This window comes from Scardinius erythrophthalmus, assembly GCF_964197995.2.
Source record: "Scardinius erythrophthalmus genome assembly, chromosome: 12".
NCBI classification, from domain to species: domain Eukaryota; kingdom Metazoa; phylum Chordata; class Actinopteri; order Cypriniformes; family Leuciscidae; genus Scardinius; species Scardinius erythrophthalmus.
In genome coordinates this window covers 42,620,320-42,646,278 of record NC_138232.1, presented here as the reverse complement: position 1 = coordinate 42,646,278, position 25,959 = coordinate 42,620,320, and the positions used below count along the sequence as shown (strand labels likewise).

At 40.0% G+C, this 25,959-nt stretch overlaps 1 protein-coding gene and 1 long non-coding RNA gene across 3 annotated transcripts in view; both read right to left on the bottom strand.

Annotated features, from left to right (window-relative positions):
- The window catches only part of LOC308699952 (NACHT, LRR and PYD domains-containing protein 3-like), a 42,534-nt gene extending 34,477 nt beyond the window's left edge, over window positions 1-8,057 (bottom strand). For both annotated transcript variants that reach the window (XM_081381158.1, XM_081381159.1), the window contains exon 1: window positions 7,902-8,057. The gene's annotated coding sequence lies outside the window, so the exon portion shown is untranslated. The remainder of the gene's footprint in view (window positions 1-7,901) is intronic.
- Window positions 8,058-15,306: 7,249 nt separating this feature from the next.
- Window positions 15,307-16,560, bottom strand: LOC308699954. Its single transcript, XR_014031247.1, has 3 exons — window positions 16,381-16,560; window positions 16,141-16,204; window positions 15,307-16,060 (listed from the first exon to the last, which is right to left on the bottom strand). It is a non-coding gene; the product is annotated as an uncharacterized lncRNA (long non-coding RNA).
- Between the last annotated feature and the right edge of the window lie 9,399 nt (window positions 16,561-25,959).

Genomic DNA, 25,959 nt, shown 5'->3' with positions numbered 1-25,959 from the left:
TGCAAAACGTAATTGTAAGAAACTCATCCAAGATGATTATGACGATGAACTGAAGTTATGATTACGAATGCCATTATTTGAATGTATTTTTATCCACCGGGGTGATAGAATTGACGCAATTACGTGAGGACGTAAAAGAACTGGTGAACCGTTTTTTTTACCAGTTCATTGAAACGAATTGTCCGAAAGAACCGGTTCGAGGAAAAGAACCGGACTTCCCATCACGCATCAGAATAGCCAGTTGCGCTGAAGGATACAGGGCAACAAAACAGCATAAACACATATCAGTATGTACAATTTGACTTTGAGGCAAAGTCAGTGACGGACCCACGCCTGACGCGGGGTGGTCTGCATCTGGACTGAAGAGAATACCTGTTTTGAATTATCCCCAGTAGCCAAGGTGAAATGCCTGGAATAACTGCCCATGCGTCTAGGAAATGACACCGGCCGTATAGTTCTATGGCCACTGTTGCCAGTTTGTAGACTGGAGCCCTGCCCCAGCCAGGCTGGCTGCCAATTGGGCACGAGCAGTGTTGTGGACGGCAGGGGAACATAGGCACTCTCATGATTTTCCATCGGAAGGCCACTATACAGTAGGCACGGACTGCAACTTCACACTGCTCGGGGCAGGGCGAGTGACACAGTGTTGAGTGTATGAGGAGGAAACGGCCCTTTGTGTGAAGGGATATGTGCTCTTATTGTGGAGCTCACACAAACAGCACACAAACATTGCAAATGTTGCCTACAGGAACAGAGGGGAAAAGATGCAGAACACAGCACTTTGGGGCGAGGCCTCCAACAAACTTTTGGATGGTCCGTAGGACAAAGGCTTGGCAGCCGAGGACGGCGCTTTCTGTGGTCCGTGACGCTACATTCTCGGTCCCATCCACTGCCTACAGAGAAGATCTGGCTCAGGGAGGAGCCTGAGTAAGCTGCTCAGCCGATCTTAGGCGGGACAAGGAGCAGACAAAGAGTAGACCTCGACGAGGGATGAAATAAACCTGGCGGCAGCCTGGCAGCAACTCGACTGGTAATATCAGACTTACTTCCTTTTTTACCAGAGTCTTTTGCGCCGAGTCCAGCGCGTCCGAGAAATGGACAGGTGCGTGGCGACGGCAGAGGACTATGGCCCCAGGCCTGGTCGCCACCGCCGTTTCTGGCGGCAGTGGGGCTCGACCCTGTACTAGCAAAAAACCTCTCGAGTGCGCACCGGCAGGTCGGCGCAGTGCACACGTGTACGTGGAGTCCAAGAAGACCGCCTCGGCATGGGCCAGGCCCAGGCAGGTGGCGCAGTTTTACTCGTAGGTGTGGGGGTGGGTCGATGGGGCCCGCAAAAATCCCTCAAAGGTTAGCCATCGGATGCGAGGAAGAAAAGGTAACTAGTCCTCAGGTGCAACTTCAACGATGACAGCGTGAAGAAAGAGATTCTGATGCAATTGTCGCGCCCGTGCATTTTACACTGCCCACGAGCCAGTCAGTATTTGCATACTTCGCGATAATTGGCCAGCTGTTCCAAGCTGCCGTTAGCCCATAAGATTTCAACAAAAGTGGAGTAGGGAGGACTTCCAGAAGCGTAGCTACGCAATGTAGAGTTACTGCTCTCGAAAGGGAATCAAATTTTCAAACCACATTCAGAGAACCTTTGACTTTTCTGGGAAAATCAAACAATTGCCTCAAAACAATTTTATCTGTGCTCAAAATCAAACAATGCTCTCAGATTATACACACAGCGAGTCAATATTATAAACACTACAGATCATTTGTTAGACACTACATAAAAAAAATGGAGAACGCAGAATCCAAAGCATGCAGTAACAGAAAAATGTATATTGTAACAAAATAAACAAATTTTGCAATTATGTAAAAAAGTATAGTAATGACAGCTTACAGTAGTAAGGTGAATAAATTGTATATGCACTGCAAGTATAGTATTGTACTGAATATTGTATAGTAGGCCTATCAAATGTCTGTATATTCAGCACTTGCATACTGTGAAAATATTACAGTGACTGCAAAAGCCAAAAAGGTTAAAGTAAAAACTAGGGGTGTTACCCTCGATAACACCGATACCCTCATGTCACGATTCGATACATATCACAATACTGAACTCACGATACGATATTATTGCGATACTCCAAGACATATGATAAAAGGTTAACAAAAAATTTACTGTTTATTAAACTGATAAATGTGATATTAAATTGTGTGTATAAATGAATATTCTTGGACTTGGTGCTGGAAACCCAAAGCACAGGACAATAGAGACACCAGAATAACAATATTCATGATTCTGAAGCTGAAAATACGGAGTTATTTTAGACGAATATGTTTCTCTTTCACTGACTAGATACATTTAAAATAATGTAGGCCACTATTTTACACAGATATTTCCCTATTGCATTATTATACATTATATTCAACATTATATATAATATTTTAATGTAGTACTGACACTAAAACTGAAAACTTTATTTTTTTCTCACGGAGTAATTTTTATTTTGGGTGAACTATTCACGGTATACAGTCACTATTCATGATACATATTGTTGCATTTTTGTATTGCGATATATTGTGACATGATATATTGTTACACCCCTAGTAAAAACTCTAAATGAAAAGCATGTTACACTGAGAAGACTTGCAACTGCAAGATCAAGGTCAGTGAGAGATTTATTCTGCTTCAGCATCATGTCTTCATGCTGGATCTGGCCAGAGGAGTTTGCCACATCACAGACAATATCATCTCTGGCAAAGGGAAAAACCCTAAAGCACATCCAGCCTTGACAACATTCTCCACACCTGCTCATCCTCATCCTCTTCCTCCTCGTTCACCACCTCTTACACACATACTCTTCTTTCTCTTTTACTCATACTCTTCCTCCTCTACCTCTTATATTGTTTACCATTGTTGGTATCTACATTCAGTGCAACATTTTGAGTCAGTACTGAACTCTGAACTGACTTGTATTATGTACAGTTGGTTTGGTCACATCCAGGCACGTGCACACAGACATCAAAGGGGGCTTGAGCACCTACCCTTTTTATTCCTGGAGAGAAAGTGCCCTTTTTTCTGGGGTGCTTTTTATCTATTTTTGAAAAATAATATATATTCCTGTTTGCGCACAGCTTCCCTGTCAAACAAATATATTTATTGAAGAATAGTATATCTAAATATCAGGTCCGTCCAAGTAATCTGAGGGCGCACGCGCATCCTGGTGTGTGACGTGTACACAGACTGGTGCATAGTATATACACTAGATGTCGCCTTGTCTACGGCAGGTTATTGGAACGAATGTCTTTAAGGCGACATCTAGTGTATATATCTATGCACCAGTCTGCACACACGTCACACACCAGGATGCGCGCGCGCCCTCAGATCACTTGGACGTGGCTGTGTATAAGAGCTAAAAAAACGATATAAATACTGTTCGTTTTCTCACACAAACCGCTCGTTCCGTGTCTTAGGCCATCAGTGTGTACTTACGATGGGGAATTATTTAATTTGGACGATGGGGAATTGTTTTAATTTGGACTCTGTGCATCCTCTTTGAGACCGTGACCATAGACCTGCATTAACGTATACGACTGACAGACAAGAACGGTTTGACCTAAAAATATCAATTTAAACTACTGCGGAAAAAAAGACACCTACATCTTGGATGCCCTTGAGGTAAGCTAAAACATACCAAAATTTAATTTCAAAGTGAACTATCCCTTTAACTAGTGGACGCCTAATTTGCATACAGAACGTCCCCAGTTAATGACTTGCATCAAGAGTCTTTCCCCCTGAAATTTAGAAATAAAAATTGGTGAATTTAGAAGAAATCTACAGATGCAAACAGATGGAGGATACACTCTAAAAAATGTAGTAAATCCGAGTAACTGCATCTGCATGAATACATAAAACTGAGTAGAAATAAGTTAACATTAAAAATAACAATATTTATAAATTAACTTTTTATTTATGAGTAATTTAACTTTTTTTTATTTCCTCTAAACCTTTATAAAATAGTATTCTATACAACCACATACATGACATTGGCTTTTATTGAATTTTTACTCAATTATTTTGGTAAGTTTAATGCAAACAATCAAGTAAGATTTTCAGAGATTTTATTAAGTTAATAAAGTTAAATATTTCTGTAATATTTACTAAGCCACAGAATATTTTTTAGAGTGTAGTACAGGTTTAAAACAAACTCCATCTAAATGTGGATTTTGAAGGTTTTATTTGATGATGATGATACAGTCCTCCCTCAAATGTGAAACTAAGTCCATGTCAGTCACCATCAGTAATTGTGTATGTGTGTGTGTGTGTGTGTGTGTGTGTGTGTGTGTGTGTGTGTGTGTGTGTGTGTGTGTGTGTGTGTGTGTGTGTGTACATGCATAAACATCTACAGGGACGTGGCCCTTCAGAAGGTTGCCGCTGTAAGGGAGGAAGGAGAGACAACCAGGGAATGGAAGTAACAGATTTTATTTTGAAGTAGAAGACCTTTTTTTTTTGTAATAATTTTATTAAATTGCTGTATTTTTGTATTTTGTCAATCATTTTTGCAGTGATTTTTTTCAGTAAAGTTAACAAAATAGCAGCAACAGCCCTCTTCAGTTTAGAGTGAATATTTGTGTTGATTTTAAAGTGTTATGTATTCTGAAAACACCAAAATAATTAAAATGATGTAGTGCCTTGTGCAAAAATAAACAAATTATTAGTAAAACACGCCCCTCTGCTTGATGCAGTTATTTAGGTTATTCTAAATATATACTTGAAACTAGTAGCATCTTTTGAAAATGAAACAATTGCGTGAGTTTGAGGAAGATAAAATTAATTAACTTTTTTAATTATTTTTTTTAAAAAGGAAGTCAGAGTTGCGTTAATATATATATATATATTTTTTTTTTTTTTTTTTTACGTAATTATGAGAAGTGCCCTTTATTTCACTTGAGCCCCTGCCCCTCAAAATGTCTGTGCACGTCCCTGGTCACATCATTTGAAATAAGTGTGAACAATTTTGAGTCATTGGGTCTAAACGACGACAACTGTGCTGTGGTTGTGTTTAACTTTTGCCTGCCTGTGTTTAGCGTTTTTAAACATAAGTGCATCACATTGCGAAATGTGTTTTAGTGAGTGAGAATGTGTTTAGAGTATTGATATAAGAGTGCATGAGATTTGCAAACAGTGTTTTAACTACCTAAATTACAGAAAGAGTGATTTATTTAACAAATTGGTTTAGGCTATTGAGAATTTGGTTCAGAGAATTGGGTTTAGTGTTTTAGCAATTCAGAAAAACTGTAATAAACTCTCTTCCTCTCTCTCCCACACACACACACACACACACACACACACTGAATAAGCATACTAGCCCAATCAGAAAATCACATTTATTTCTAAAGTGCTTCGTGTGTGTGTGTGTGTGTGTGTGTGTGTGTGTGTGTGTGTGTACACATAAATGCTGTATATAAACATATATGTAAATATGTATACACATAAATATATATAGGCTTCATATATGTAAATTTATATACATAAAGCCTACTCATTACAAATACATTAAAAAAAAATCTCTCTCAAAACACTGAGATTTGATTTCTAAGTGATCAATTTATGTACAAGGGTTTTCATACATGATCAGTGGGTGTCGGTCAACAGGAAATTAATGTGGCATTTAAATGGCAGTGTATCCTAAATAAAACAAAAGAGCTGTTAGTTTTGAGTGATGTGTGTAATGTAGAGAAATGTCTTGCAAAAAAGTTATTTCAGCAAACTGGGTGTAACGCACGTAATGTGCTTGTTGTTTTTCAAACTTGGTCTGAAGATATGACTGGTTTCACTGAGTGGGTTTCAAGTTTCACTTTAGAGTCTAAGCTATTTGAAAAAAAAACTGTAATATTAAGACTACGTTTATCATGTAAACTACATATACAGCATGTATGTGTGGGAGCAGTGCTTAATTTGTAAAGTGGGAGGTCCCGGAGCGCAGAGGGGGGGTGGATCCGACGACTTAAAACGGGGGTTGGAGGTAACGGAACAAAAAACAAAAAAATTAAACTGCCTACGTATAGCTTCTCTGCAGGGGCAGAGAATTTTTAACGCATGTGCTGAGGGGGTGCTAGATCATTGACGGGGGGAGCTGCGCAAAACTTGGCCACTTAATATTTAATATTCAGTTATGTTAATGATCACAATTAAAGTTTTAATTTTATTAAATTGAACAAGCGCAACATTCAGCTTTCAATCAAATATTCTTAAATATGTAGGCTATTATTAATAATAATGTTATTTCAACACAATATCTCGTCATTTCGACATAATATGTGAGTGTGCAACAAGCAAGATGTGCATTTGTAAATCCGGTGACGTGTGTATTGATTTTTATTAATAAACAAGTGTTTTCTCTGACAGTGTCGACTCGGCTGCAAAGTTGAAGTTGACGATCGCTATCTCCGTGTGAACGCGCCTATAGAGAGAAATGCACATAAATAGGCCTAATGGATTACATAATCAGAGAGTTTCTTTTTTCATTTTGAATTATTTCGTTTAAAGACATTTAAAGCTTTGTGTATTTGATGTAGGCTATTTCTCATGTCTGTGTGAGGCATACGCTGAGTTTTTCGTTAAGTTAGGATGAGATGTGCTCCAGTTCACGTGCAATGCAAGTGACCGCGCGGGCGCCTCCATGATTGTCTGTTATATTTTTCTTCTTATTCATTAAATCCAGGCAATTGGTTGATGAAAATTTGATTAAAATTAAGATACAAAACGAAATTCACTTTAAAGAAATGCTTTCTACAAAACAAAACTTGATGAAGTGGTCAAAATCATGTCTGACCCGCTCCATATCTCATATTGCGCATCCTATCTTACTCGTGCAGTTCACATTTTATAATAAACATAGATGGGAAAAAATAACATTATAATATTTTAACAAATATGAAACTAAATGCACTTATTTAATGGCTACAACAGTATAGTAGGCCTACATACTCTTTATTTGAACAAATTGCTGCACATTCATTTAATTCTGAATTTTGCACACACAAGTTGAAAGGCATCTGTTCAAATCAAATTCACGGCTAATTGTGCGTGCATTTATTAATCATTATGGTACTAAAATCATAACAAAGTAGGCTTTGCTATGTATAAAAATCAGATGAGCCCACAATATGAACGCAATTACACGTTAAGCATTTTCCTCCCATAGAAAACCATTATAAGAACGCTTAATGTGGCTTAATGCAGATTAGAATGTCCCCTTATTTTGTCGAAATAACGGGATATTATGTCGATACTTGGCTACTGCTGTGTCCACCGTGGTCTCCACATTCTTGATCAGCGGAAACGATTTTTGCTTGTTTGGGATCTGACTGACCAGCGTATTTGAAAAAGTTAAGCAAACTTTTCTGTCTTTTTGACATGTTTCCCCTGAGTGAAACGATCGAGGCTAACAGCAATCTCAACTAGTAGCCTACAACAAGCGGGCAAGTCATGTGTCACAAACATTGAACACTACACAAACAGTAAATAATTTTTTTTCATTTAGGCAATTAATTTTCCATAGTGACACAGGAGGTGCCGGATCCAATAAAAAAGGTTCCGGATCCAATGTCGGAGGTGACGGAACATGTTCCGGCTCAAATTAAGCCCTGTGTGGGAGAAAGGGGACACGGTCGCATCGCAGGAGTGTATGCTGACCAAGTGTGGCCATTAAATATAAAAGCACATGGCAGACAGTGTTCGAAGGAGAACACTTTTCTGTATTTGCAGGGCACGCGCCAGCGCGACACAAGCACTACGGGCACGTGTTTCTGCATTCATATCTGTAGTGATATCCACACACCCTGATGAAATCTTAAGCCTGGACGAAAAAAACACACGCAAAATCACGCAATTCGGGATAACTTACCTTGAAAATGACAACAGTTGTAGATGCTTCTTTGTCCTCCTCTGAAATGGCACTTGATCATTAAAAGCACTAATTTTCCTTTCACTTCTGTTATCTCATCACAATGCAGAAGAACTTTTTTTCGCGCGCGTCTAAAAGCCTGTGGCTACTGTGGTCGCTTGTGGGCGTTAGTGCTGTCGCTCTAATGTTATTGGTAGACAGACTGCAAGTCTGGCCATATCTTTACAAAATACCATCACAAGTGACAACTATATCATTTTAATTTGACAAGGAATTAGGCTAAAAATAAACAGTATGCTGTTGGGAGAGTATTTTTACATTACCACAGCAGTGTTCAGTGGATTAAATAATTTACTAGATTAACGATCGATCAATCAACAAATTAAACTCACTCATACTGTCAATAAATTACCTAAACGTCATTCGAATTTGACAAATAATTAAATTTCTTGTCCCTAATAGTCAACATAATGCAGGGGAAACTGTAAAATGAACTGCAGCAGTGCTAAACTTGCATCATAAAATTACAACACTCGAACTATAAATGTATAACTTAAACTCACTGAAACTGTTGACAGTTTCTTTTCCATGCATCATTTTATTATTAGTTTTTTTAGTTAGTTTAAAACTTTATTGATCCCCGTGGGGCAATTAATTTAAGCTTACATGGTGCCTCACATAAAACACTTAACATTTACATACACATTTAACACATAGAACATTAACACATTAACACGAAGGAATTGAGCTTTCTCAGCACAAACAATCTTTGATGTGACTTTTTAATAATTATCTCAGAATTCTGATCAAACTTCAACTTGTTGTCAAAAACCGTGCCCAGGTACTTATATTGTTCTACTTCCTCCACATGTGTACCATTAATGACTATCGGTTGAAGTGCTAATGTCCTCCTGCTAAAATTAATAATCATCTCTTTAGTTTTTGAAACATTCAGATCTAGCTTCATATTACTGCACCAAGAGATGAAATTACTCAAAACAGAACCATATTCCTGATCTGAATGTGAAAGCAAGGAGAGTAACACAGTATCATCTGCATATTTTACCAAGTAACTGTTATCTTGCAAACTCTGACAGTCATTTGTATATAGTATAAACAAAATAGGAGAGAGCACACACCCTTGTGGGGTACCTGTGGAGATATTTACAATATCTGATAACACCTCATTAATCCTAACCCTCTGTTGTCTGTCTGATAAAAAGTTCATGATCCATAAAACTAATCCATGATCAAAGTTAAACTGACTGATAAGTTTTTGCCCCAATGTAATAGATTGCAAAAGATTAAATGCAGATGAAAAATCTACAAACAAAAGCCGCGCAAAAGCTCCGCTGTTTTCCAGATGACGACTAAGAGTATTTATCAAAAACAGTTTTGCATCGTCTACGCCTCTTCCAGCGCAATATGCAAACTGCAGCGGATCTAAAAGTGGTCCAGCAACTGTCATTATATACCTCTTCATCTCTTTTTCAAAAATCTTCATAACTAAGGAGGTCAAGGCGATTGGACGGTAGTCGTTCAAAGAGTTTGGTTTAGTTTTTTTAGGTATTGGTACAATGATTGAACTTTTCCACAAATCAGGTACCAACCCTTGATCTAAAGAGGATAGAAAAAGTAACTGGAGAACTTCACTGAGCTGGTCAGCGCAGTGTCTCAGTGTTCTACTACATATACCGTCTGGACCTGGGGCCTTGTTAAGCGGTGTGGCCTTCAGCTGTCTTGATATATTAGACAAATTAATTTTAAAATTATTACAAATACTCAAGGTCTTTTTAAAAATAGTTATCTCATCAGTGAACGAGGATGTATCCAAACGAGAGAAAAAGTCATTAAACTCTTTAGATAGAATTAAATCATTGTCAGTGTTTCCAATTGGTATATGTTGCTTTGGTACTAATGTACTCACTGCAGCCATACTCTTAATTCCTTTCCAGGCAGCTTTAAGATTACCTTGCCTGAACACATCCTCAATCTTATTTTTATAATTATTTTTAGCGATTTTAATTGCTCTTTTAACTTCCCTATTTATCTGTTTTTTCTCCTCATTGGTCCCCCCAAAAAATATTCTCTTCTTCTCGTTCAATATACATTTTAACTCCTTTGTGATCCAAGGTTTATTATTAGGATACAGAGTGATCTTTTTCGTAGGTATAACAGAATCAACACAAAAAGTGATATATTTAGAAATGGTAACCACCTGATCGTTCAAATCAGAAGATGTATTCAAAAACATATTCCAATCGGTGCAATCTAAACAACCCTTCAAAACTTCAATATTAGAAGGTGTCCATTCTTTCACATATCGTATTTCTTTCTTCACTTGTTTCACAATGGGAATGTATACAGAAGTCAGTAAAATCATATTGTGATCGGCTGAACCAAGAGGAGGTAAAGACAGAGACCGATACGCTCCCGGGATGGGACCATAACATCTGTCCAAGACTTTATCACCACGAGTAGCGCAGGTAACCTATTGATGGTAGCCTTTTAGATGTTTGTCCATAATACAATTGCTAAGATCCCCTAAAACAAATTTGGGTGCATCTGGGGATAAATTATCAAGTTTATCTAGGGTGTTTTTAACAGTCTCACAAGCCACATCAAAGTTGGCGCGTGGGTCAGTATATACCACAATAAAAAACAGCTAAGGGGAACTCACGAGGGAGATAAAAAGGACGTACAGATATTGCAATGAGTTCAATATCTGAATTACAAATCTTAAAACGCACCATTGCTGTTTTACACCAGCTTTCCTTAATATAAACACACACACCTCCTCCTCGACTTTTTCCTGTTGTGTGTTTATCTCTGTCAAGTCGAATAGGTGTTCCAAAACCTTCGATCTGTAAAGTACTATTGTCAACCGAATCATCCAGCCAGGTTTTGGTGAATACAATCATGTGACTGTTTCTGTATTCATGCATAAAACTCACATTGGCTTGTAGTTCATCAAGTTTGTGGCGAAGCGAGCGTACATTGCTTAGGAGTATTCCAGGCAGCGGGATGAATCTTTGAGCTCTCTTTAATCTGCGTCGAACTCCACCTCGCTTCCCGCGTATCCTCCTAGTTTTCCTTTTCGATTCCTGAGTGTTTGCAGAGGACTGGAGAATTTCTTCGGGAACTTCCCAGGCAGGGTTGACAAAGCCGGCATTAGAACGCAGACCTAACAGGAACTCCCTAGTCATCACTGGCACGCTCTCCGCCAAAACTCCGCTATTCACCAAGACGGTCGCATTTCCCCAGTTAATCAGCAGTAGCATAAGGAACACCAGCTTCCACAGACTTATCATTTACTTAGAAAGTGATAAAAACTAGTTAAGAACGATAAAAATAAAAATAAAGAGACAGAAGCCAGGACAGAAACCAACGTACACAATTGAGGCACACACGCAGCTCAGCCAGTCGCCGCATGAACTGCGCCCGGAACCAAAGCCGTATATCGCCGTGGAATCGCCCTCGAACTCTTCTGTCTTGCCTGCACTCGAGACGGTGACGTGAGCTGAGCTGTCTCCACCAGAGAATAGTGATGGCCGGTTCGTGAACGAATTGTTCTTTTGAACCGCCTCTTTTCAGTGAACCGGTCGAACCAGTACACCTAGGGCCGTTCTCTTACGAGAGGTCTCTCGTACTGCGTAAGATATCTTACGCTTGGGGAAAATCCTTTTTCCGCGAGATATTTAAGCCAAAAATTATCCTTAATTTTTCAATAATGCAAAACGCGTTGCAGCAGCATACAGACATAGGCGAGGCAGCTCGCACGCCTATTGGCTGCTCTGCAGCAACTGCAGCAGCCTATCGAGCGAGGCCTGGCGTGACGCCAGACCCAATGAGGGTGCTTCGTGCCCGCTGCGTCACATCCCGCCGAAACGGGCGTGGTCTAGGCCTATAAATACCGCTCGCAGGCAGCTATTATCTGATTTTTCATCCTTCAAGTGAAGCACACGCATCGCTGGAGCTGGAGAGAAGCCGCGCCGTCTGAGAGAGAGCACCTTCAGCGGGACGAGTCACTGAATTCGCTGGCCGTGCCGCCTTCCTTGCACTTTCCGGCGCTTATATCCTTTGATTCTCTGTATTGTGTGTGTGTGTGTGTCGCCGCCGTGACACACATCTTTTTTAAGATGCCTTCCTGCGGCTCATGCAGAGCCACACTCAGCGACGGGGACCGCCACGTGATCTGCGTTTCCTGCCTGGGTGAGGAACATGCAGCTCTCGCGCTCGCTGACGGCGGCTGCCCTCACTGCGAGCTACTGCCCATGGTGACTCTGAGGACTCGCCTGGCCTTCTTCGCCGAGACTGCTCCCCCACCCGCCGCGGTGTCGTGCCGTAAAAAGCACCGTGCCCAGCGGGTCCCGAAACCTTCCCCCAGCTGCCAAAGCTCGCCGGTTCGCCCGCCTGCTTCACCAGCTTCGTCAGCCTCTCTTCCTGACGGACAGCGGCCGCTGTCTGCCGCCGCTTCCGTCGACATCGCTGACGAGGAAGCCCTGCTGGAAGAGGATGATTCCTGCTCTATCCTGGCGTCAGGCAGTGAGGATTGGGCGAGCTCTGAGGATCTCGCGCCCTCTGCCCGCACATCGTCAGGCAAGAGAGCGTCCATCGAGACGGACCTCATGCGAGTACTCGCACAGGCCTTGAGTGGTCTTTGCCCGAGCAGCCCGCTCACAACCGGCTGGATGGCTTTTTCCTGCCTGGGGAGCGCGCTTCGCCTGCGTCCAAACCTGCGCCCTTTCTTCCTAAGCTACACGAAGAAGTCGCTAAGTCCTGGAACGCCCCCTATTCAGCTAGAGTGCGTCCATCTGTTTCTTTGGCATTCTCTGCAGTTGACGATGCCAAGAACAGGGGATACCATTCGCTGCCGCCAGTCGAAGAGGCAATAGCGGCCCACTTATGCCCGCCCTCCGCTGGACGGCGCTAAGCTGGCCCTACCCTCAAAAGCTTGCTGCACGACGTCAAGCCTGCTCCTCCGCGCTTTCTCCGCCACCGGGCAAGCTGTGTCGGCGCTGCACACCATGGCCACGTTGCAGATCTTCCAGGCCGATCTCCTCCGAAAGCTGGACGAGAAAGGACCTAACGCGATTTGCGTGCCGGACTTAAGAAGCGCCACGGACCTCGCTCTCCGTGCGACTAAGTCTGCAGCACAGGCCATTGGACGGAGTATGGCCTCTCTCACATCTCTAACGCTCTCAGAGATGGCCGAGTCCAAACGCACTGCGTTCCTTGACGCCCCGCTTTCTCCCACTGGCCTCTTCGGATCCTCCGTGAAGGATTTCAGCATCATGTCAGACACATCAAAAGCAAAATTATTTTACCCCTTTGTGTTTTAGAGTTGATCAACAGATGATTTTGAAGAAGCTTCATAGCAGAGGTGATCTCTCATGTTGTCCCACAAGCAATCAAATTAATGTAAGTCGAGACAACATATTACAAGGTAGCCTGCACGCTTTCAAACAAAGGCGCTTCAATCCAGAAGCAAGGCTGGATGTGATTTTTGTGGACTATGATGGGGTTGGAGAAGGAGCTATAGATGATGGTGGACCAACCAGGGAATACCTACGCTTGTTGATGAGGGAAATCCAGATATCAAAAATATTTGAAGGGCCGGAAGATAACAGACTACTGGCTCTTGATACTCATGGTGAGGATTATCTAATTTGCTTTTCTTTCTTATGAAATTGAAATATATGTATATACTAAGTATATCACTATATATATATATATATGTGTGTGTGTGTGTGTGTGTGTGTGTGTGTGTGTGTGTGTGTGTGTGTGTGTGTGTGTGTGTTTCAGCACTTGAGAATGGCTTGTACATGACCATTGCAAAAATGATTGCAGTGTGCATAGTTCATGGTGGAGTTGGCCCTCGTTTTTTTTCTGATCGTCTCTTTATGCAACTCTGTGGTACATGTACACTTCCGGTCTCCCTTGAGGAAATAGCAGACAGCTGCTTCAGAGAAAAACTCACAAAGGTGATTATAAACTTTAGACTTGTACATTAAACAGTCTCATCTATGCAGGGATTTTTTATTTTGTCATTTGCAAAGGATGCTTTGTGATTTCATGGCATAACTTTCTAATGATTTACTTGCAGATTAAAGAAGCAGACTCTGTTCAAAAAGCAAATACTGCTATATCAGATGCTGGGGACAGTCTGAACATGATGGGGGCACTTAGGTACATCTCATCACTTGAAGAGAGGGATTCCTTGATCTAATCTGCAGCAGAATACTTTGTGAATGGGCGGATAAATTTGGCTCTCAGACAGTAAGTATCCATCATGAGAACCACTTAAATGCTGTACAAAGGAAAAATGTAGTAAATGGAAAGTTTGGTTGTGGCTAAAATCTCATCATGACTTGATTAAAATCTTTAAATGTCCTGTGACAGATTTGAAGAGGGTTTCAAAACTTCTGGTCTGATGGACGAACTAAAAAATCATGCTGAAATATTTGAGGACCTGTTTGTCAATGCGATCAGACCACTGGAGGCAAAAGATCTGACAACTCTTTTCGAAGTGGACTTCTCACCCCTTGGCAGCAACAAAAGGCAACTGGAAAATAAGACCATATGTTTCTGGAGAGACTGGTTAATAGATGTAGAAGGTAGGGGTTTTAGTGCTTTATCATTTAAACATTACAACCACTTTGTGGTAAAAAATGTATTTGCATTTTATGTGATTTTGAGTGACACATTTTTGTGAAGTTAAATTTCTTTCCAAAAAAAAAAAGTTGGCTTGAAAAAGTCAACATACTGAATCTGATATTCAATTTAAACCTTATTCTGCTTCTTTGTGTGTCTGTCTGAATCTGTGTGGTTACAGAAGGTGACTGCAATCCGTTGACACTGGAAATGGTGCTGCAGTTTGCTTCTGGAGCCTCATCTGTGCCTCCTCTAGGATTCCCCCATCAGCCAAAAATTGAATTTTTACTTACATTTGGTCAAGACACCAGAATATTTCCAGAGGCCAGCACATGCCTTATTGTTCTCAGACTTCCCATTCACAATACCTATGAATCTTTTAGAACCTACATGACCCGAAGGTATTCTGCAGTCGCCAACCTTTGGCACCATGTAGTACCTTGTTCACGTAAGGGTGATAAAAGAAATACTTGAAATAATTCTCTTAACACTTATCCACCCTTATGCCATTTCAAACACGCATTTTACTGTTATTGCATTTACTGTTATTGTTGTACTGTTCTTACCTTTAGTGTTTGATATATATTAGCACATTTTGCTTAATTTACTCGATTTATCAATATCAGTTTTAATTCCACTAAATTAAAAAAGTACATAACAGCAAGTTGTGATTCAAAACAGTGATCCATCTGACATCTAAATGTTTCACTGCATAAATGGAACAAAACCTGAATCAATTTTGATTACATTTGTCTGAATCCTTTTTTCACATTGGAGTCAGTAATCCTGCTAAAAACATTTTGTCAGAGCAGGAAACAGACAGTGTGGTATTTACCTGAAGGCATTTGTAACACCCACGAGGGCCAAATAAAACAGAGAAAAAAACAGATTTATCACCAAAGACAATAAGTGGTAGAAAAATACAAAATTCTTTATTAAACAATACCATAAAATTATTCAGGACATAGACTGATTCAGCTGACAGGGGGAACAGTTTCTTGATTTGTCCAACTAGGAATACAAAGAAACCTGAGCTACCTATACAGGGGACACTTCACTGCATTCTGTGAAAACCACAGCAAACCCCCATAAGCCCTTCACTACAAACAGGAGTATGTGATACACGTTCACAATTAGTAAACACACAAACCAACCCACAAGACCTATAAGGGCTCTATTAAATTGTACTCCCAGTTCTCCACCGATCCCAATGGGAAAATACCCCCTGCTGCTTGATCCCGGATAAAGAGCAGCTTACATTAAATACATAATTTAAAGAAAAAAAAAGACAAAAAAGATAAATAAACAATTCCACTAGCCAGCCACAAATCAACCAATACATTAAACAAAAAAACAAACAACAACCACACAAAGCTGGCTAGGAAATTAATTACCACAAGTAAATCAGGGAGCAGTCAATTTCACAACGGTCACATAAAACCAAACAAACATAAAACAAAAAAACAATATACGAGAACAGCGACTAGCAATCAACATCCAACACCCTATAACAAAAATAGAATATTTTTCATGAGTGTCAGTCCAAAAAACAAACAAACAATAAATTCAAAATTAATAACCATACCTTTAAGGTGCACAGCCAGACAAATACATGATGGTCCTGAATTTATTCCACCAGGCAAACAGTTCTAAAATGTAATACAATCACCATATTACCATCATTACAAACTTATACCCACATAATGCATTAATGGATTCAAATACCCTCCAATAAAAACAATTAAATCTATACTGGTGCTGGTGACTGCATCAGTAAAATAAAAACATCACTTGTAATGGTACACCCAAAAAAATACAGGTTTACCTTCAATTGAGAGAAAGAAATACACCACAGGACACCCAGTCCCACACGGCTCCTAGCCAAACGGCTAACTGGTGCTACAAGGACCCCGGCTGCCTTTCCATATTGCCGGTCCTTTAAATTTGGCCACCCTATCAGCAATCTGTAATGGGATTGGTAGTTGCTTCCCAATCACCCCTCCCCTTCTCCTGCTTACCTTGCTACAATCATTTAATAGATTTTTTTGAGGGGGGGTCCCTTTGAGATAGTCAAGTATCCAGAATACATAAACATTATCATTCTGATGGCGCGTTTCAAGAAAAAACACAGAGTATCATTAATTGTATCTCAGCCATCTCGTAATGTGTTTGCAATTTTTCTGCAGCATGTCTGATACTTAGCAGTAGTATCTGAGATGGTATCAATTGCCTGCATAATGTTTTGCTGCTGCTGATGGCTCAGATTGATTCTGGGTTGCTCCATAACTACAGCTGGAAAATGATTATCGCCATCATCAGTCACAGGGAAGTTTTATACGCCATGTTGCGCCAAAAGCTCTTGTAGAGTTTGTGTGCTGCAAGGATCTTCACCAAAAACATTGCTGATGGCTCTGCAGTTTGTCTCAATGTTGGCAAGCATTCCTGCAGTCCATATTTGGACAGGTGTTTTATTGTTCTCAGTTCTGATTTTGTGGTGATTCCATCCTTCCCTAAATAGACCCAGTCTCTTTTGTATCTCTGGCAGGAAGACAGTTTGCAGGGACATCTTTTGGACATCATCATCTGGATCAAGGATCTCAGAATCCTCAAGAGTGAAGAACAAGTTGTAGAAGTACTGCAGCACATGCAGGAAAACATCTCTCCAAAGTCGCTCTATGCGCTGATTGCAGTGATGGGTCGTTCGCGAATGAGCTGGATCTAAGAGCCGGCTCTTGTAGGTGAACGACGGGAGCCGGCTCGCATGTCTGAAGAGCCGACTCTATTTTTAAAAATATAGCCTATATAAATTAAATCATTTTGTAGGCTAATAATGAAATAATGAATGATTTTAATTGCATTTAAAATAATTGACTAATTCAAAAAACAACAAAAACATAATTATATAGGCCATTTATAATTATATATATAATTATATATATATATATATATATATATATATATATATATATATATATAAAATTATAAAGGCGCACACACATTTGTTTCGACTGTCTGATCAGCCTCACATTCTGTTCAATCATACACGCGATGTCAACCAAATAAACTGCATGAGGGAGGGCCGAGCAAACTCTCACACACACACTAGAGATGCGGAAAAACCGCGGATCAGGCGGATGATGTGACGAAAAATAATATTTTAATTAAATTCGGGCGGGTGGCGGTTGAACCAATCAAATGAAAAAAGTTTCAATAGTACAGCTGTCAGTACTATTGGAGGAGGCCTAAACGTCTCTTAGATGAGACCGCCTGGGTTATTTTGTTTTGTTTCGATATTAATTATATTTTAAAGGTCCCGTTCTATGCCCCTTTTCACAAGATGTAAAATTAGTCTCTGATGTCCCCAGAGTGTGTATGTGAAGTTTGAGCTCAAAATACCCAACAGATAATTTTTTACAGCATGTTTAAATTGACATTTTTTGGGGCTCAGAAAAACGAGCCGTTTCAGTGTGTCCCCTTTAAATGCAAATGAGGTGCTGCTGGACGACACAGGGGGCGGAGCTTCATGAGCTCGTGCTCAGTCTGTCAGGAAAAATTCATCTCACGGAATGATGATAATATCAGAAACTCTCAGTAACGGCGTTCATTTCGAGTCGGACAATAATGCCTACAGAGTCAGAGTGCTGTATAGACATGAAACAGGTATGGTTTAGTAGTTTAATTACGGTTATTATAACGTATTTGTCATCTGCTTGTAGGCTATGTATCCATTATTTATTAATAGCCTACAAGTCTGCTGTCTGAATGATGATCAAACATGTACTGATGAGTTTAATAAAGTTTATTGTACATCACACAAAAGATGAAGCGTCAGTTTTACTTCAGAAAATCACCGTAAGAGCTGAGTAAACATAGTAGGCTAAGTTATAAGAAGTGCGCAAGTAGCCAGTAGAGTTGAGGGAGCATTCCTGTGGGCGAGGTTAGTCAAGAAACGGTTCTGGTGATGTCACTAATGCAGGATGTAGAGGGGTGTAGTCCAATCGAGCCGTTTTTTGTAGTCAACTTCTGTTAAATAAAATATCTCGCTTGGCATTGAACTTTGAGCTTTATAATTTTACAGATATTATTTATGCTCTAACAGCAACATTACACACTAACTAAAGTTTGAAACATGGAATTGCATGCAACGGGACCTTTAAAACAGCCAATCGTAGCCTACCACTGTGGAATAGGCATTTAAAAGAGAGACAGATCATGGTCTGATATGACTCAGAAATGACATCGGGCAATTGCAGCGCAAGATGTTCAGAAGAACGCGCTTCTACAAGCTCAATAATATCCACATTAAAAAGTAAAAAAAGAAGGTAAGAAAAATAGTCAGTCGATCATAACTTTGCCAATTAATTAGATGTGCAAGGCAAGCAGGCTAGTTTTTGGGTTGTTATGGACAATTAAAAATGTGAATATTCACGTTGCACAGTTGTGTGGTGGACTTTAAGCGAGTTAAAACATATTTTTTAAAGAGCCGTTTGTGAGTCAAAAAGAGCCAGCTCTTTCAGTGAGCCGAGTCAAACGAGCCGGCTCAGGAAAAAGAGCCGGAATGCCCATCACTGATTGTGAACAGATTCTCCTATTATGTGACTCCTCCGTTCCACCCCTTGAACAAGATTCATGAAGAGGGCGATTTGTGAATTTTCCCCTCCATGGTCAGATCGCACTCGCGAAGGAAGGCCATAAAGACATGTGGCCTTCACAAACTCGGTCAGCACAGTGGAGGCACGGTTATTTGTGTTGCAGCTCAGGTAGGTTATATAAGGCGAGATTTCCCATCAATGGCTCCGTGTACAACAAAACCCCACCTTGTATAAAAAAAAGGCATAGAAACAACACAAGGTTAATTAAGCAATAAAAAATAAGTGCATTCATAGTATCTTAAATATATTGAATATACTCGATATTGAATTAAAGGGATACTTCACTTTAAAATGAAAATTCTGTCATCATATACTCACCCTCAAGTTGTTTTAAACCTGTATGAATTTCTTTCTTCTGCTAAACAGAAAGGAAGATATTTTGAAAAATGTCAGTAACCAAACTGGTCCCATTGACTTACATAGTATTTTTTTTCCTACTATGGAAGTCAATGGGACCAGTTAACTGTTTGGTTACTGACATTTTTCAAAATATCTTACTTTGTGTTCAGCAGAAGAAAGAAATTCATAGTGATGGGGACGAGACCGCCTATGCCGAGTCCGAGTCAAGACCGAGTCTTTGAGGAAGCAAGTCCAAGTCGAGACCAAGACCATAAAAACATGTCAGTTTTCATATTCATGATTTAATATCACCCCAGTTAATAATCAACAGTTAGGCCTACAGACTAAGCTAGATTGGGAATTGTTTAGAGGAGCAGTCTTAACGTCTTAATATGGACTATGCTTTTACTATCATTAAAAGAATCCCTACCACATGCATCATCTTCTGCCTATTTTTCTAAACTGCTTCAACAGTGCTGCTCTGTCATCAACATGTGAAGTCCACCATGACTTTTTTAAGGGGACATAGTTTAATCATAGTTAGGACATGCAGAGCAAATAAAAAAATTCTAGTGGAATGTCTAAATTAGTAGGCTACTTTATAACATTTTCCAATATTTCCAGTAGATTTGAAACTAGTTGAGGGTGAGTATATGATGACAGAATTTTCATTTTAAAGTGAGCAAGCTTATCATGAAAATCGTGAAATTTGTGTCAAGCACTTAAAATAACAGTAGTCTACCCGTCATGTAAACATAACATGTTGTCACTAAACTTAAAGCTGCTGTAGGTAGGAATGGTCTAAAAAAACTTCTTTTTCAAATTTGTTTAAACTTTATGTATATATCAATACATAATTTAAATGTAAGTATTCTAAAAAAAAGAAATTATAAAAATCGAGTGTATGTAGACCTCTCACGACTGTTTTAAAGAGAGCTCATTATTTCCATTCAGTCCACCCTCTCCCTTCTGGGCTCCTTCCAAAGCCACGCCCCCAAAACACATGAACGCGCGACCGCTAAGCTGGAGGACGCATTATTTACCTGAGACGAGCAGAGAGCGTGCATGCAGTGACATCATGTCAGAATCACATGTAATAAAAAAATCTAACTTTATCATTATGAATATAAACAAATAAGATGTATTTTAGTACTCACTATCAAGCTAGCATATCGATATTGGTAAAGTTAAAAATATATTTTTTTTGATTCGCTAACAAGCTAGTTATAACTATAAAGCTGCAGTAGGGAGTTTTTAGAAAACGTTGACTTAGCCTGAAAATTATTCTAGTGATATGTAATGCTAAATAAGGTTTGCTAGTACATTATTTTTGGATGTTTGGTTGGTGTTGATGTTATATGCAAAGCACAACCCTGAAATCTACAAGAAATCATGCCATACATAATTTGTCAGGCCTGTTTTGAAATTATCTTAGTTGTGTAGTTCTTAAAAAATTAAAGGGGGGGTGAAATGCTCATTTTCACTCAATCTCCTGTTAATCTTGAGTACCTATAGAGTAATATTGCATCCTTCATATCTCCAAAAAGTCTTTTGTTTTATTATATTTTTAATTGAAAGATTGGCTGTACCGAGTCTTTCCGGAAAAAAACGAGCGGCTGGGGGCGGGCCGTGTGGGCGAAGCTAAAGCTGTGCTAACGCGCCGAGCTAACAACACACAGAGACATTTATTCAACAGTTTTACTCACCGTTCCAACGCACGACCGCGAACCTTCATTGTGACTGCTCGATCCTTAAGCATTAGACGATCTGGGCTTTGTTTATAAAACAATCATCGTCGAAATGCAGGGAACAACAGCCTTACACAACTCCATTTATGCTCAGGAAAACAAACTCCATCCACGGGTGCCTTAACGCCGGGTTCTTTGGGAATCTGTGCAGGGTTGTCTTGCCCTGGCAACCAAAAACACACTTCTTTGGTGACATTGACTTCCCAAAAGCCGGGCAGGGCGCTTTGATGGCTTGATGGCGAACTGCTTTCACTCTCTTGCTCTGTTTTACGAGTGCACGCGCGCCCGCGATCTTACCGGCAGAAGTGCCCTTAGGACCCATATAAGGAAATTCCGCCCTCTCTTACGTAAGACAGAGCCATACTCGAAAAAAACTTTCCGAAACTTGTGACAAACCGGAAGGACAATTTTTGGAACAAAAATACTCCTTCAAATGTACAACTTAACTTTTGAAACTTTGACCATGTTTAGCATGGGAATCCAACTCTTTAATAGTGTAAAAAACTCAGTATGCATGAAACAGTAATTCACCCCCCCTTTAAACAAATCAAGCAGGGATACTTACTTGTCAAGCAGAAATGTGGCTAACTCGGCATCTGAAAAGCCGCTCCGACCCTCGTTTTATTTCGGACTCTATCAAAGTCTTTTCATCGTCATCTGTCTTTTTCCGTTTACCCGTTATTTTATGAGCTGGTGTCACACGAGGAATTGGCCGTTTGGATTGTTTATCCGTCATTAGCACAGCTGCGGCACACCGGCAGTATTGATTTTGAATGGCCGCACGCGCTGTGCAGGAGAGGGGGGTGATCAGCGCTCACACGAGCATGATTGACACTCCAAAGACACTCCTCCTGGCTCTGATTGGTTGTTTCTTACTGGGAGCGGTGTATTTCTGCAAATGGCAATAGGACCACTGGGAGGAGACTGAGGGGCTTGATTTTTTCACAGATTATCTGTCTCATATTCTACTGTCAGGACATAATGACAGTTTTAATAAATATGTAAAAAATAATTTTTTTCAAAAGTTACCTACTGAAGCTTTAAAGGGGGGGTACAATGGTGTTTCATGGATTCAGAGTTGTTTACAGTGTTAAAGAGATGGATTCTCATGCTAAACATGGGCAAAGTTTAAAAAAATATTTTGGACGAATAACGGAGAATTTTCGGTACAAGTTTCGGCTGTTTTTTTTCGATCGTGGAGCTAATGACGTAGATGAGAGTGGAACTCCTTATATGAGCATTTCTCTCGGAAAAGCTCGCCCGCGCACACGTCGACCAGAGGAGAGCGAGACCGCGCACATCAACGCGCTTCAACAGGAAATCATCGGCAGCCAGCGCTGCATAGGATTTGTTCAAGAATGTCTCCAAAAAAGTGTGTTTTTGGATGTGAGGGAAAGCTTACCGTGTTCAGCTTTCCAAAGAACCCAGTGTTACAGGAACAGTGGATGCACTTTGTTTTTCCGGGGCAGCAACGGAGTGTACCAAGTGCGGTTGTGTGTTCTGGTCATTTCAGTGACGAATGTTTTATTAACAAGGCCCAGGTCGACGCTGGATTTGCAAATCGATTGCTATTAAAGGAGAACTCCGGTCAATTTCAACATTGAGCTCATTTTTTTGTACATTTGGAGTGCTGTCAATACAGAGAACAACGGCAAAAATCGGTGTTGCCTACACCGAGTTATTCTATTTTTAAAATTTGCACCCTGTTGACTTCAATGGGGCAAGTACTAAACCTGCTTTTAGCCTCTTCACATCCTTGATGTGTCATTGATGTGTGTTTACATCCTGTTTTTCGGTTGAAGTCAAAAGTAATCGATTGCCAAGTTCACGCGCGTGATCATAGGTAACTAAACCTATGCACGTGAACTCGGCAATCGATTACTTTGGACTTCAACCGAAAAACAGGATGTAAACACAGGTATTTGTGCTGGCTTAAATAACATCATTTTATACATATCTTTCACATCTACTGCAGTCAGATCCACTCGTGTTCACTCAGAAGGAATCACTCACATTTTCTGTGCACTTGTAATGACACATCAAGGATGTGAAGAGGCTAAAAGCAGGTTTAGTACTTGCCCCATTGAAGTCAACAGAGTGCAAATTTTAAAAATAGAATAACTCGGTGTAGGCAACACCGATTTTTGTCGTTGTTCTCTGTATTGACAGCACTCCAAATGTACAAAAAAATGAGCTCAATGATAAAATTGACCGGAGTTCTCCTTTAAAACGTGGAGCGGTCCCAGTGATAAAAGACCCCATTAATGTAAGTAAAACTGGATCAGATTTCTGTCTTTTGCTGGAAATCAGCGCTACCGCTTGACTCTATAGCTCCGCCTCCAGGACCTCGGCTTTTTCCGGAGAGAATCGGAAAGCTGTATTTTTCTTTTATAAATATAATAAAACTAAACACTTTTTGGAGATATTAAAGATGCACTACTACTCTATAGGTACTCAAGATTAACATGAGATTAGGTGAAACTGTGCATGTTATGTACCCTTTAATGAAGTTCTGTTTAGTTACCAATTGTTTTGACAACCACAATACCGGATTTGTAAAAAAAATAATTCATTACAAGTGATTTTTTTCCCCGCTGTTCACACTTACTAAATATGATTCCAATTAGATATGCACAAAAATTGGGTTTGGCCTGACAGTCTGAATAAGGCTTTTTCGACACAGGATTTATGCCCAGAAGCCCTTCCTGATGCAACCCAACATTGGAAGTGCACTAACTTGTGCAACCCCAGTACTACTAGGGCCCCATTTACACCTGGTATTAGGATGTGTTTTGGTAGATCGGATCACAAGTGGATTAGGGAGACAAATTCCCGTTTACACCTAGTGTTTAAATCCGTCTCTTTTGTCCACTTTCGACCACTTCTGTCCTGATTTCTTTGAGAGGAGGGTCTATGGGCGGATAAATGTATGTGCTTTTTCAGATCTTTCAGTCTAATGGACAAAATAAGCTCATGCAATGTACACTGAAAAAAATGATTTGTTGAATTTATTAATTTTTATCGTAAGTGGTTGCACACAACTGATTTTAGCTACATTTAAACAAATGCATTAAGTTGAACTAAAATGTATTAAGTTCAACTTAATGCATTTGTTTAAATGTAGCTAAAATCAATTGTGCGCAACCACTTATGGTAACATTTTTTAGTAAATTCAACGAAAAAAATTTTTCAGTGTTCATATGAATGACGGAATGAAGGAGAAGATTGAAATACACAGAACAGCAGCTTTCGTTTCTACTCTGACAGCCACAAGACCAGCCGAACACAGGGAGTGTGTATTAGAAATCAGGAATGATGAGAGAACATTGTGTTTGGTACGTTTTTCGTCTTCAAAACCAAACTTGAGTCTTCAGCCAACAAAGTTTAAATCCCATCTGGCTAGAGCTCTTCCCATAATGTTTACGCATTAGGTCAGTAGGAGGAGAGTAGACAATGTTTTGTGGTTGTTCGAACACATTCTACCACATTTTTTGCGTTTACACTATGAAAGCATCCGGTCAAATGCTTTTTCAACTACCTCTGGAAGCATTCAAAAGCTCAATAAGTTTTAGACCATGTTTAAGCCTGTATTTAGCATCGTCCACTTGTGATTCAATCGACGAAAACACATCTTAATACCAGGTGTAAACAGGGCCAAGGACACTCTCACATGCACTCACTCGCGGCCAAAGCCGAGTCGCGGCCAAAGCCGATTCGAAAGACCGTTGTTCTCCATCAGCAGCCGCCATTCTTTGTTTTCAAGTAGCAGCAGCCAGGTAACCGCAACTCTGTCGTGTATGTTAAGCCCGCCCCTGCCTACTCTATACACAACGTGATTGGCCTGACCCAATCTGGGTTTTTGCAGCGAGAAGGTTTATTGAGAGTTGCTAGACTACCCTGGCTGCGAAATACATTTTGCTGCCGCTAGGGTGCGTCTAGATTTCTAGGCTACATATTTCCATCTATGTGCCATAAACTATTTGGATGAGGAACATGGTAGACTCTTATGGCAATGGCATTACTTCTGCGTGCAGTCATGGTGGGATCGATTAGGGTAAAGGCTTCTCGGACCCTACACCGCTGGACAAATTTTTCTGTTTCATTTTACATGGGACTTTTTTTACGCAACATTCATGCTTTTCTGTTGTTCTAAGAAATAATCAATTAAAGTTCTACTCAAAAAAAATCTGTCAAAAATGTCTTATTTAAAAAAAATTTTTTTACAATAATTGTAAACTGTTACTTTGCATGCATGTCTGCTTATGACCAAACAAAATGTTTATATAAATGTTTGTGTATGATACCATTTGTATAAATTACCCCAAATTTCCAATTAATTCCCATTTAGTTTCTAACAAGGAAAACTCCACAGTCCATGGAAAGTTTCTAGAAATGTTCTACCCCTTTGCAACCCTAGTTAAAAAAAAACCTGTCTACTATGTAAAATTGCTCTGAGGTCAGGTTAAAAAATAGATAAATAAAAAAATACTGAAAAACACATTAAAGGGTTACTTCACCTCTGGGAAGATGAATGTGTATTTGAAATAGGTAATTTAACCCTCTGGGGTCTGGGCTGTTTTTGGGGCCCTTGAGATGTTCTGACATGCCCTGACATTTGTGCCTTTTTTCAGTTGCTAATAAACATATTAATGGCAAAGGTGTAAA